The sequence below is a fragment of the Dreissena polymorpha genome, chromosome 12, assembly GCF_020536995.1.
Source record: "Dreissena polymorpha isolate Duluth1 chromosome 12, UMN_Dpol_1.0, whole genome shotgun sequence".
Lineage (NCBI taxonomy): Eukaryota > Metazoa > Mollusca > Bivalvia > Myida > Dreissenidae > Dreissena > Dreissena polymorpha.
In genome coordinates, this window is record NC_068366.1 from 23,645,287 (window position 1) to 23,656,263 (window position 10,977).

The 10,977-nt window shown below is 35.1% G+C and overlaps 1 long non-coding RNA gene across 1 annotated transcript; it reads left to right on the top strand.

The window, feature by feature from the left end:
• Positions 1 to 6,600: 6,600 nt before the first annotated feature.
• LOC127853764 (uncharacterized) lies at positions 6,601 to 10,004 on the top strand. Its single transcript, XR_008036741.1, has 6 exons — positions 6,601 to 6,762; positions 6,919 to 7,117; positions 7,553 to 7,635; positions 7,850 to 7,870; positions 8,060 to 8,142; positions 8,987 to 10,004. It is a non-coding gene; the product is annotated as an uncharacterized LOC127853764 (long non-coding RNA).
• The last annotated feature ends 973 nt before the right edge of the window (positions 10,005 to 10,977 follow it).

The following is a 10,977-nucleotide window of genomic DNA, read 5'->3' on the forward strand; positions in this document are numbered from 1 at the left end:
CGTTAGGGTCGGAGCCATTCTGAATAAGAAGTCGGAAAGCCGTTATACTGCGTTCATCCAATCCGAGGGAAATGCAAATTTTCATAAATGCGTGTAAAGCGTTTCCATGTAAACGCGTGTCTTCTATCGGACCAATGACATTTGGCTCCGCTCCGTGTCTAAGCAAAGTTTCGGTCACTTTGGTAACAAAACGACTAACGGACGTAGTCTCTTCGTCAAAGTGACGTTTCAAATTGCGGATATTTCCATACAGACAGTGCAGTGAGGAAGGGAATGCCGATCTACCAAAGGCTGTTTGAATGTATAATGCTTCGTATTTAGTTTCGAACTCGACTTCGTTAAAGTTGGGATCCACTCTAGCGTTTAGGAGAACGACCATACACGTGGTCATATATGTCGAAGATTAGCCGAAGTTGGAGGCGGGTACATGACTTATAAGACTATAGAGGGGGTACGTTCTAAACGGAATAGTTGACAGCGGATTTTGGAGATGTTTCAGTAACTAGGATGAGACAGTCAGTAGCGACTCGTACCATTCTTTCTTAAATGACATGCTATAGGAGTAAAGCACGTGGTACAGATTCATGCCACTAAACAGAGTGGATAGATTGGGCCGGCAGCTGAGTAGCACGTCCAAACACTCGGCATTGGCTAGTTTCAAGGCCGTACCGACGGCGTCCTTAACTTTATCGGTTGCCGGATTCTGCTTTAGAAGTAGCCTCAGGGCGCTTGGGGAATTGCACGAACACGCACCGGAAAGGTAATTATTAGCGTCCATTCCAAAGCGTGTTTTCACGGAAGAGAAGTCCAGTATGGTTTTAACGCATCCTACGTGACCACACTCAGCCGCCACGTCTAATGACGTAACGCTGCTTGTTCCATTGACGGATACAAACGGTACAGTGGGAGGTTTAAGCCATTTAAATTTTGTCTTTTTTGTCGGAAAATCGCCGGGTCGTTCTTTCAAGAGCATTGCCGTTATCGACCTGTTACCCAGATTCGCTGCAACGTGGAGGTAAGAATGAAGCTTCGGTTCGTGAGGGGCTTTGAAAAGACCGAGTGCGAACACATGCCCTCCGCTTCGACATTGTTTGCGAGAATGGTGTAGTGAAGCGTGTCGTATCCATGTTCATCCACCCACGACAACAGAGCGGCGCGTTCACATTTCTCGAGTCATTGTCGCAAAGCCGAAACGTCTTCCGTGCTCGTTATCTTTTTGTAGGTTGCCTCTTTTAACAATTGGATTTTTGAATTCGAAGACATGATTTATTACATTTTTCTCCACTAGGTTCTACCGCAACATTAATTTTTGAAAGGCCCACAGTGAAACGTCGACGAAATGTTAACATTCCCGTGTACATCTATTTTCTATTTCCTCTTAACATATTAAATGAGCGTTATCAAAGAAATTGATCTCAGTTCTACTGATCTTTCCAGCTCACAGTTCTGTACACAACCAAAACGCATCAAAGGTACATTATCGATATATTAGTGCATGCTGTCCTTAGCGGGTCAAAGCGTCGTTAGCATCAGTCGACCTTTCTTGCATTTTTTTATTAGTTACATGATTTAAAGTAAACCATGTGCGGTTTGTTATATCACTCAGTATTATACGCTAGTAGTATCTTATCCTGCAATAATATCAACGTATCCGCACGATACAGTTTATTTAAATCCAAACAAAAGGGTTTGTTTACAATATTCAGTTTACAGTCTGTGTTAAACAGGCGATTGGATTTATCGATTCCTTAATGAGCTTTCGATATTGAAAAGCTTCGAATAGTGTTGTTAACACCTGAAATGTCCAGCCGTCAGTCATAATTGACATGACGCCTTATCTATGATCGCTCCGCCCACTAGAATGGATCCACCAATCAGCGATCGATTAATCGGGCGCACTCGTTAGCAACGACCTGTCCGCCATTTTCTAGACAAGCTACATGTTTAGGTTCACTTTTATTCCAACGAGTTTCTTTTGTTTTCCTCTTTAAAAAACGATTAAAAATGGTTAAACGGTGTCAATGGGGATTATGTTACTCGGACATTCGATATCATGAAAGATTAGTTGGTGACAGTTAATTTATATCGTTTCCAAAGCCGAAAAGAGATCTTGAGAAGTGTAAGAGATGTATAAATACATGCGGTCGTCACCACGAACAACTGAACGTCAACACTGTCAAAGACAATTATAATATATTTTTATCGGATATACTAGCAGATTTAAATAGTTTATATTATCGATCTGATTATCACATAATATTTCACTTTTTTTTTAAATAATTTTATCAGTTACTAGGTCAGAAGCGAGGTTCATCTGCATTACTTAAAGAGAAATAAAACCCAGCATGAAGCCTAATTTGTGCTGTGTTGTATTACTCTGATAGTTATGCACTTAATTGACATCATACATGTTATTTGAAGGTGACATGTGATATATTATCTTATTAACGGTATCTACACATTTGCACTCATGTGGTGTCACCAATAAACGCTTTTAATCAACACTAGGAGCTCGAATGCCTAGATCTCATTTTTTTAAACGAGTTTCGTTTATTTTGTTCGGATTAAAAAACGGATATGAAATATGGCAAAAACGGTGTAAAAAGGGTTAATGCAACTCTGACATTTGGTATCCAGAAAGATAAGTTAGATTAATTACATTTATACCATTTCCAACTCGGCAATGCGGTCTTGGCAATATCGAGTGGAAGCTTCAAGAATTACCGAGATCCCCTTTATAGAACATTAATTTATTTCACAAACTTGAAATGTCATATAAGCAATAATTAAGCATTATTAAGTATGTATTATGTCACGTGTGCATGTAAAATAATTGAGAATTTTGGTACCCAATTCGTGTAACTTTACGAAATCCCCGTTAAAAATCGCGTTTCTGTGTGTGTCAGAAACAAGTGAAAACCATTTGTTATTATTTTTATAAAGACGTATCGATAAATTCTATTGTAAAAGAGTTATTATTACTGATATTAGTTAACCAATAAATGCGGTAACTTCGGGGAAGTCGGTACCTGCGCGAGCGTCTGATATTGGTAGCCTTATTAATTTATAATAGCCTGACCGTATTCCATTTCGTACAACGCTAATTTTATATCAGACAGTGTCCAAACTTACTGTGTTGTTTTGCGCTTTAAATTATAGTGATGGATAAATGTCCCATAAGCAATGTTTAATATGATTAATATCACTTTTATACGCAATAACATGTGGGATTGAGGTACCCACCCGGCGTCAGAAAGCGCGTAAAACTTCACCGAATTCCCAGTGATAAAGCGCTATTTCGTGTCAAATACACGGGTAGGGGGGAATGTTTCGGTAATAATTTTGTTAATAACACGGGTAAATACCGGTGAAGTGTTAATTTATTGCAAATACCACCATTTCACGTAATAACGGGTTCGATTTCGGTAAGCGCGCAAGCGTTTGAGAGCGTGTTTAATATACCGATTTACCCGTTATAAATAGCTGATGTTCTCTTCAATCGTATATTTTTTTCATTTGCAGAATAACTAAATGGCATCAACCCCTTTACAAGTGTAATATGGTGTTAAACAAGTCCATAAAATCATCCGGAATATCGCGTAAATCTATATGCAGTCTATAGGCAAAGAAGCCATTTTGGTGTTAGCTTGTCTAGGTTTTCTTCCCGCTGAGCCACGTGATTAAGTGGGCGGAGCGATCACTGATAAGGCGTCATGTCAATTATTCTAACCTTCGGTTAACCCCGCCCTACACCAATCAGTCAGCTATGCAGACGCAACATGTGTGGCGCGTGGCCGGGGTTCGCTCGTAAAGATTCTCAAATAGAACGCTAGACTGTATGTACACGTATTTCTCTGTGTGTGTGTGTGTGTGTTTGTGTGTGTGTGTGTGTGTGTGTGTGTGTGTGTGTGTGTGTGTGTGTGTGTGTGTGTGTGTGTGTGTGTGTGTGTGTGTGTGTGTGTGTGTGTGTGTGTGTGTGTGTGTGTGTGTGTGTGTGTGTGTGTGTGTGTGTGTGTGTGTGTGTGTGTGTGTGTGTGTGTGTGTGAGTTTGTAAAACCTACCAACCGGGGAAAATCGTATGAATACACACCAACAAACCGGGGAACACCTACCAACCGGGGAATTCCCCGGTTGGTTTTAGGCGAAAATCTCTAATCTACGTGTATGAAATACCAAACTGTCAATTTAAATTAGAAATCCAACGCCTTCCCCGATTAGCGGGTTTGTGGCATGCACAAAATATACACAAATCTTGACCAAATTACAATCGAGTGTGTATCCAGGCTTATAACAGTTCCCCGGTTGCGCTGTTTAAAATTCATACACTCGGTATTTATATCATTTAGTGAAAGTAAGTTGGAAAAATGGAGTTTCGAGCAAACAAACGCATTTAACTAAGGTAAGTTTTTTAATTAAGTTTACATCTTTCAATTACTAGTAAAAAGCGTTTTTATGTAAACGTTAAAGTAATACTGGAAGACGAATTCTAATGATCGATTTATATAAATATCATTTTATTACAAAGCTTGTTTTACGGTACATATTTCACGAATATATTTTATAAATATACGTTAAACAAAGTAGAGCTCTAGGCAGTTTTTCGTTATATATATATATATATATATATATATATATATATATATATATATATATATATATATATATATATATATATAGTGGAGCTATCCTACTCACCCCGGCGTCGGCGTTAGCGTGAGCGTTAGCGTGAGCGTTGGAATGTTTTGGTTTGCGTACCACCTCAAATATTGTCCATGTCCCTTGACATATTGCTTTTATATTTAGCATACTACTTTACCAACTTGACCCCAATCTATTAACAAGAGCAGACAACTGTAAGAAGCATTTTGTAAGAATTATGGCCCCTTTTTCAACTTAAAATATGCATATTATTTATAAATCTTTGTTAAAGTTTACGTACCACCGCAAATACTTTCTATGTCCCTTGACATATTGCTTTTATATTTTGCATACTTCTTTACCAACATAACCCCAATCGATAAATAAGAGCAGACAACTGTAACAAGCATTTTGTAAGCATTATGACCCCTTTTCCACTTAGAATATGCATATTATTGATAAATCTTTATTAAAGTTTGCTTACCACCTCAAATATTTTCTTTGTCCCTTGAAATAAGGTTTCATATTTTGCACACTTCTTTTCCAACATGACCCCAATCTATAAACAATAGCAGACAACTGTTAAAAGCATTTTGTAAGAATTATGGCCCCTTTTTTCTCTTAGAATATGCATATTATTAATAATTCTGTGTTAAAGTGTGCGTACAACCTTAAATATTTTCTTTGTCCCTTGACATATTGCTTTCATATTTTGCATACTTCTTTACCAACATGACCCCAATCTATACACAAGAGCAGACTACTGTAAACAACATTTTGTAAGAATTATGGCCCTTTTTCCACTTAGTAACTTTGAATATTTTGTTAAATTTTGTGTTTACATCGACTTTACTTCTAAAGTATCAAGGCTATGGCTTTCAAACTTCAAATACTTTCTTACTATCATGAGGGTACTGCACCTGACAAGTTGAATTTTACCTTGACCTTTGACCTTGAATCTGAAGGTGAAATTAATAAATTTTGATTAAATTGCCATGACTTCTTTATTTAGGATCATATTTGATTCATACATTGACAAAACAACACTTACCTGATATATCACAATGGACTTCACCCAAACCATCCCACACGCAACACCCTAGAAATCCCCCCCCCCCCCTAAAAATGTTTTTGTTTTCCTTATTTTTTTAACATGTTAAAAAAAGCAATTTTTTTTTACTTAAGACCGTCCAACCATCCAACCCAAGCTATTGCTATCAAACTTGAAATACAATCTTATTAGTTTGTTTTATGTCTTTACAAATGTTCAATACATATGTTTTGTGGAAACCTGAACTCAGAATCGTCTATAATGTACCACTTCTTTAAAACATAAGCGATCAATATGTTTGGTTCAAACTTATTTATTGCGACATAGTAACATATTCACAAGTTACATGACATTGACATAGGATCAATATGTTTCAATTATGGTCCTCTTCCAGTTAGAATATGACTAAAGTACCTTGACCTTATTGAATATGAACAATTTCCCCATGGTGACTTACTTTATACTGTCAAGCACTTGAATAGTCGAGCGCGCTATCTTCAGACGGCTCTTGTTTGCTTTCTCATCGACATTTCCATTTTAACATTTAGTAGCCAAAAGGGTTCAAGTCCCCTTGGTCTCGCAAGAACGTACTGCCTGAATTACGTTGATCCACCAGGTTTTGAAGTAAAAACCGTCAATGATGTCATAGGTACAAATATTTTTGTATATGGTTATGTTTAAAGTCGTTTAGAAATTATTAAAGAACATCGTAGCCCCTTTCCTTTAAAAAGAACAAAACAAACATGGACTATTGGGTTGCTTAATACTGGGCAGAAGTATGGAAGAAGCATAAACATGTATTGATTATTTATGAATAAAACACTATTGGCGCCTATATCTAGCCTTCAATTATATGACCAAAATGATTATTAATATAAAATGTCTACATATATAAATATTTCAGGCGAAGGAGTCTTTGCCACTAAGCCTTTTAAAAAAGGAGACTTTCTTCTCGAATACAAAGGGGATCTGATTACACGAGTAAAACATGCACGGCAATTAGAAATGGAATATGAAAAGGAGGGTCAAGGCAGCTTCATTTACTTTTTTAAATACAGAGACAAATCTTGCTGGTAACTACAAATTATCTTTACTTTGCACATCAAACGTTTAAATCACGCCATTAGAAGAAGAATTATCTTAAGTTTTTTCACCATAATAATTAAATATGGCATGCGCGTTATTTTAGTTTAAAGCACCAGAAGTGTTTATTTAAATGTCTTATTCAGCATTGACGCAACCAACGATATATTTCATGAGGTTCGAATGATAAATGATGCCGAAAATGGAGACGCAAAACAAAGTTGTGTAATGAAAATAGTTGAAGTCAACCAAACTCCCCATCTATGCACTTTCGCCGACAGAGACATTGCAATTGGCGAGGAACTCTGATATGATTATGGAGTACCAACACTTCCATGGAGAAAGGTACATTCTATTGTAAAGATGTCATCTTTGATGGATTTATCACTGATATTAATCACATTTTAAATTAGCTTTAAATGTCTTTTGACTTATTATTTTTATAAATATATCCAATCAGTTTTATGATAACATTCATGTTCATTCATGAGTTATTCATTTTAAATACAGATATTCAACTATCTTTTTGCCGTGAATTAAAATGTTTAATCATTGAACGTCGTCAAGCGCTACTTAAATGCGGTCTGTCTGATAATGTGTATTTGTTATTTGAATTGTCAGAAATGCACGGAGCAAAAAATGGGTATGTTTCACAGTGATTTGTTATTACTACACATGCATTAATACAAATGCGTTGTACTTAATGGTTTCATAATTAACGAACTTTCTAACACTGACTAGATTATGTGTAATACCAATTTTTATTGTTGTTTTGAATAGGCAACACAATGACTACTAGATCTACAGACAGCCAGGAACCAGGACAAACAACATCCATGCACACGGAAGAAGTCAATGAGACGGTTTGTAATATTTCGCAAGGTCGAAGCTACTAAGGCGTATTTTCTGGTTGGTTTTGTCTTCAGTGAAATGGGCGTAATTTCGCCTTACTAACGCGTATTTTCTGGTTAAATACCTTTTAGCCGTGAATTAAAATGGTTTATCATTGAACATCGTCAAGCTCTACTTGAAATGCGTTCTGTCTGATAATGTGTATTTGTTTTTTTGCATTTTCAGAAATGTACGGAACAAAAATGGGTATGTTTCACAGTGATTTTGTTATTACTACACATGCCTAAATACATATTATGAACATCATGAAATTATTGTAATTGTTGTACAAGGAATTAATGCCAATGTGTTGTACTAAATGGTTTCATGAATAACGAACTTTTAAACTCTGACTAAATTATGTGTTATACCATTTTTTATTGTTGTTTTGAATAGGCAACACAATGACTACTAGATCTACAGACAGCCAGGAACCAGGACAAACAACATCCGTACACACGGAAGAAGTCGATGAGACGGTTTGTAATATTTCACTATGTCGAAGCTACTAAGGCGAATTTTCTGGTTTGGTTTAGTCTTCAGTGAAATGGGCGTAATTTTACCTTAAATTATATTGTGCCAATATTTATTCCGGGTGATGCTAATTGGTATTTGTGCTTAACATAACACGTACGTCAATGATCATTATATCAACATGTTAAAGCACACGTTATGCGAATTTTAAAAGAATAAAATATTGCTTACCAGTTGTAGTGACTATGAACTACTTGTCTTTCAAAATCTTCATATACACAAAGAATTTAGAATGGACATTGGTTGATATTTTATCTTAACGACAAAAAAACAATAGCGTCTACTCGATATTTGCTATACGATACATTCTGACATGGGTAAGAAAAGATAGTTCATTTTATACCCACCACCGCACAATACATACAGGATTTACCGTGAACCACAGTCCGTTCATCAGTTCTTTTTTCTTCCAACACATTTGTCCAGAGAAGTTCAATACCTTTCATTTAACCGTGCATACATTTTGTCTTATTAGTATCTGTAAAAAATATTCATTGTATACTTTTTCGAACTTTGATAACATGTTTGGAACAACCTGGTATATGTTATGACATGCTACGTCGGTGTATTCAGCCAATCTTTAAAAAAGTAAATGTTTGATTCATTAGGCAAAATAATGTTTCCAAATTTGTCGTGTGACATCGATGTCATTATCAGATGCCGTAAGTACCTGGACGCTTTTGTCGTAATTTTGCTATAAAAAAATGTACTGAAGTATATATATTTAATATGAATATCTTACACGTGGCAGTTACCAACGTCATATGGTGTTTTATTATCCATGTACAGAAAAGGGTACTTCAAATACCAGGAGAACAAAACAAGCAGCCAAAAAGCAATGGAGTGAAAACGAAAAAGGAGCTGTTCACAGACACTTTGATCGTTTTTTGATAATGGGTAAATCACCAGGGAAGAAAGAAATACTTGCATGTATTGAAAGTGAGAATGACCTTCACTACCGAAGTTGGAAAAATGTCAAAGACTTTTGCAGAAATTTAATTCAAACAAAAAAGCGACGGGGACTTTTAACTTAAAAAAATATTACACATATAATGCACGTTTAGGAGAATACGTTAAAGGATGAAGTTGCCACATTTTTTTGTGTTTCTTGTTCAATACTCTTTTCGAAAACGATATATGTGTGCTCATTGTATTTGAATGTTTTATTAATACGGTTCAGTCAAAAACGATATTTGTTCGTAATCATATCGCCGAACAAATTAGGATTGGTATATAGTTCGGCCAAAGAGTGTTTCTTTGTACTTTCTATTACGAGTTTCTACGAGTTACTCACTATTCAAGTTATTTTTACCCTAAACTTGGTGAATATGAATGAATATAGCAAACATGATAACATATCAATCTAGAAGGCTAAACATTCAGAGAAGGCACAAAAAAATTCAGTCGGATAAATGGAAACAAACATTTTGTTCAAGCACAACAAACAAACACTTTTAGATGTAATAAGATAAATGTAAATAACATAAAAAAACTACTGCTTAACTACTGCTACAATATGAAGAATACAAATGAATATTTTGTCAATTTTACAAAATTTGTTTTGAATGACAGGTGTCTGACTTGCAGTTAAGTACTTAATAGTTATTTTAAAGTAAAAATTTACCAAAATGTAAATTAGTGCGTAAATATCGCACTAGAATTGATTAAATAGTTGTTAAATATTACAATAATTTCCTACACAGATTTTGTGCATTTGTTTTGCGTGTAGATATTCACATTAACTATCAATTCACATATTTGCTTTGTGTATATAATTGGTATGTTTATATGTTTTTCATATCAAAATTGATTGATCTACAAAAATTCGCGAGGAGTTATGCATTTTTCCCATGTTTTTAATTGAAGTTTATAATTCAACGACGATGAAAATTACTAAGATGCCAGATTTAGTTATTGTTTTGTCTCGTTTATGGTTAAAGATCAATTAACATACCCATTTCCCAGACTAAGATATTGTTAAAACAATTTATCGCGTTTGCGACTGACCTCTTTTATGCATTCTAACACAAGCTATTTACTTGTTTTTTCGAATAATCTTCATATACACACACTTGAACAAGCTGTAGATTACCTAGAACAAAACATATTTGAAACATATATTTATATGTGATATGTAAATGCATGAACAAAGCTAATAATTAATCATGTTTATACACTTTGCGATATGATGCTATAATGTCGGTTGTTTTAAGTGATTAATCATTATGTTAACCATGTTATCTGCCATCTGGAATGTAATTAAGTGTTTTGACATGCATGCGAAATTGATCTTGTTCGATTTGGTGCTGTATATTCAGTATTGAGTCACACTGTTATAATTTTCCTGTTGGTACATATTATTTTTAAGTTGGTTCCGACAAGGGTCTAACAATTGATCCACATGTGCACTCCCCAGTAAGTATATATATACTATAATGTAAGTGATTTAAAATAATATTAAACTACGTGTTTGATAAGTGTTTGCTTTGGTTCATATTTAATTATTAGTGTATTTATATAATGATAATGCTGTCAAAGTCAGCGATGATTATACGTGTATAACAACATTACTTATATTTTGTATATTGTTTTCAACCAATAATATATGGATGACACATCGGCATAACTTTTCAGTGCTTAAAATACACTCTTTCTATTATATTTTATGCAAAAAATAGGTACATAAGTTGGTTTACATAAAGGTAGTTTGAACAAAATACGTGAATTCAAATCTTGAAAAAGGTGTTTGGTTTCCAAGGGAAAACAAAGCGATTGCCAGT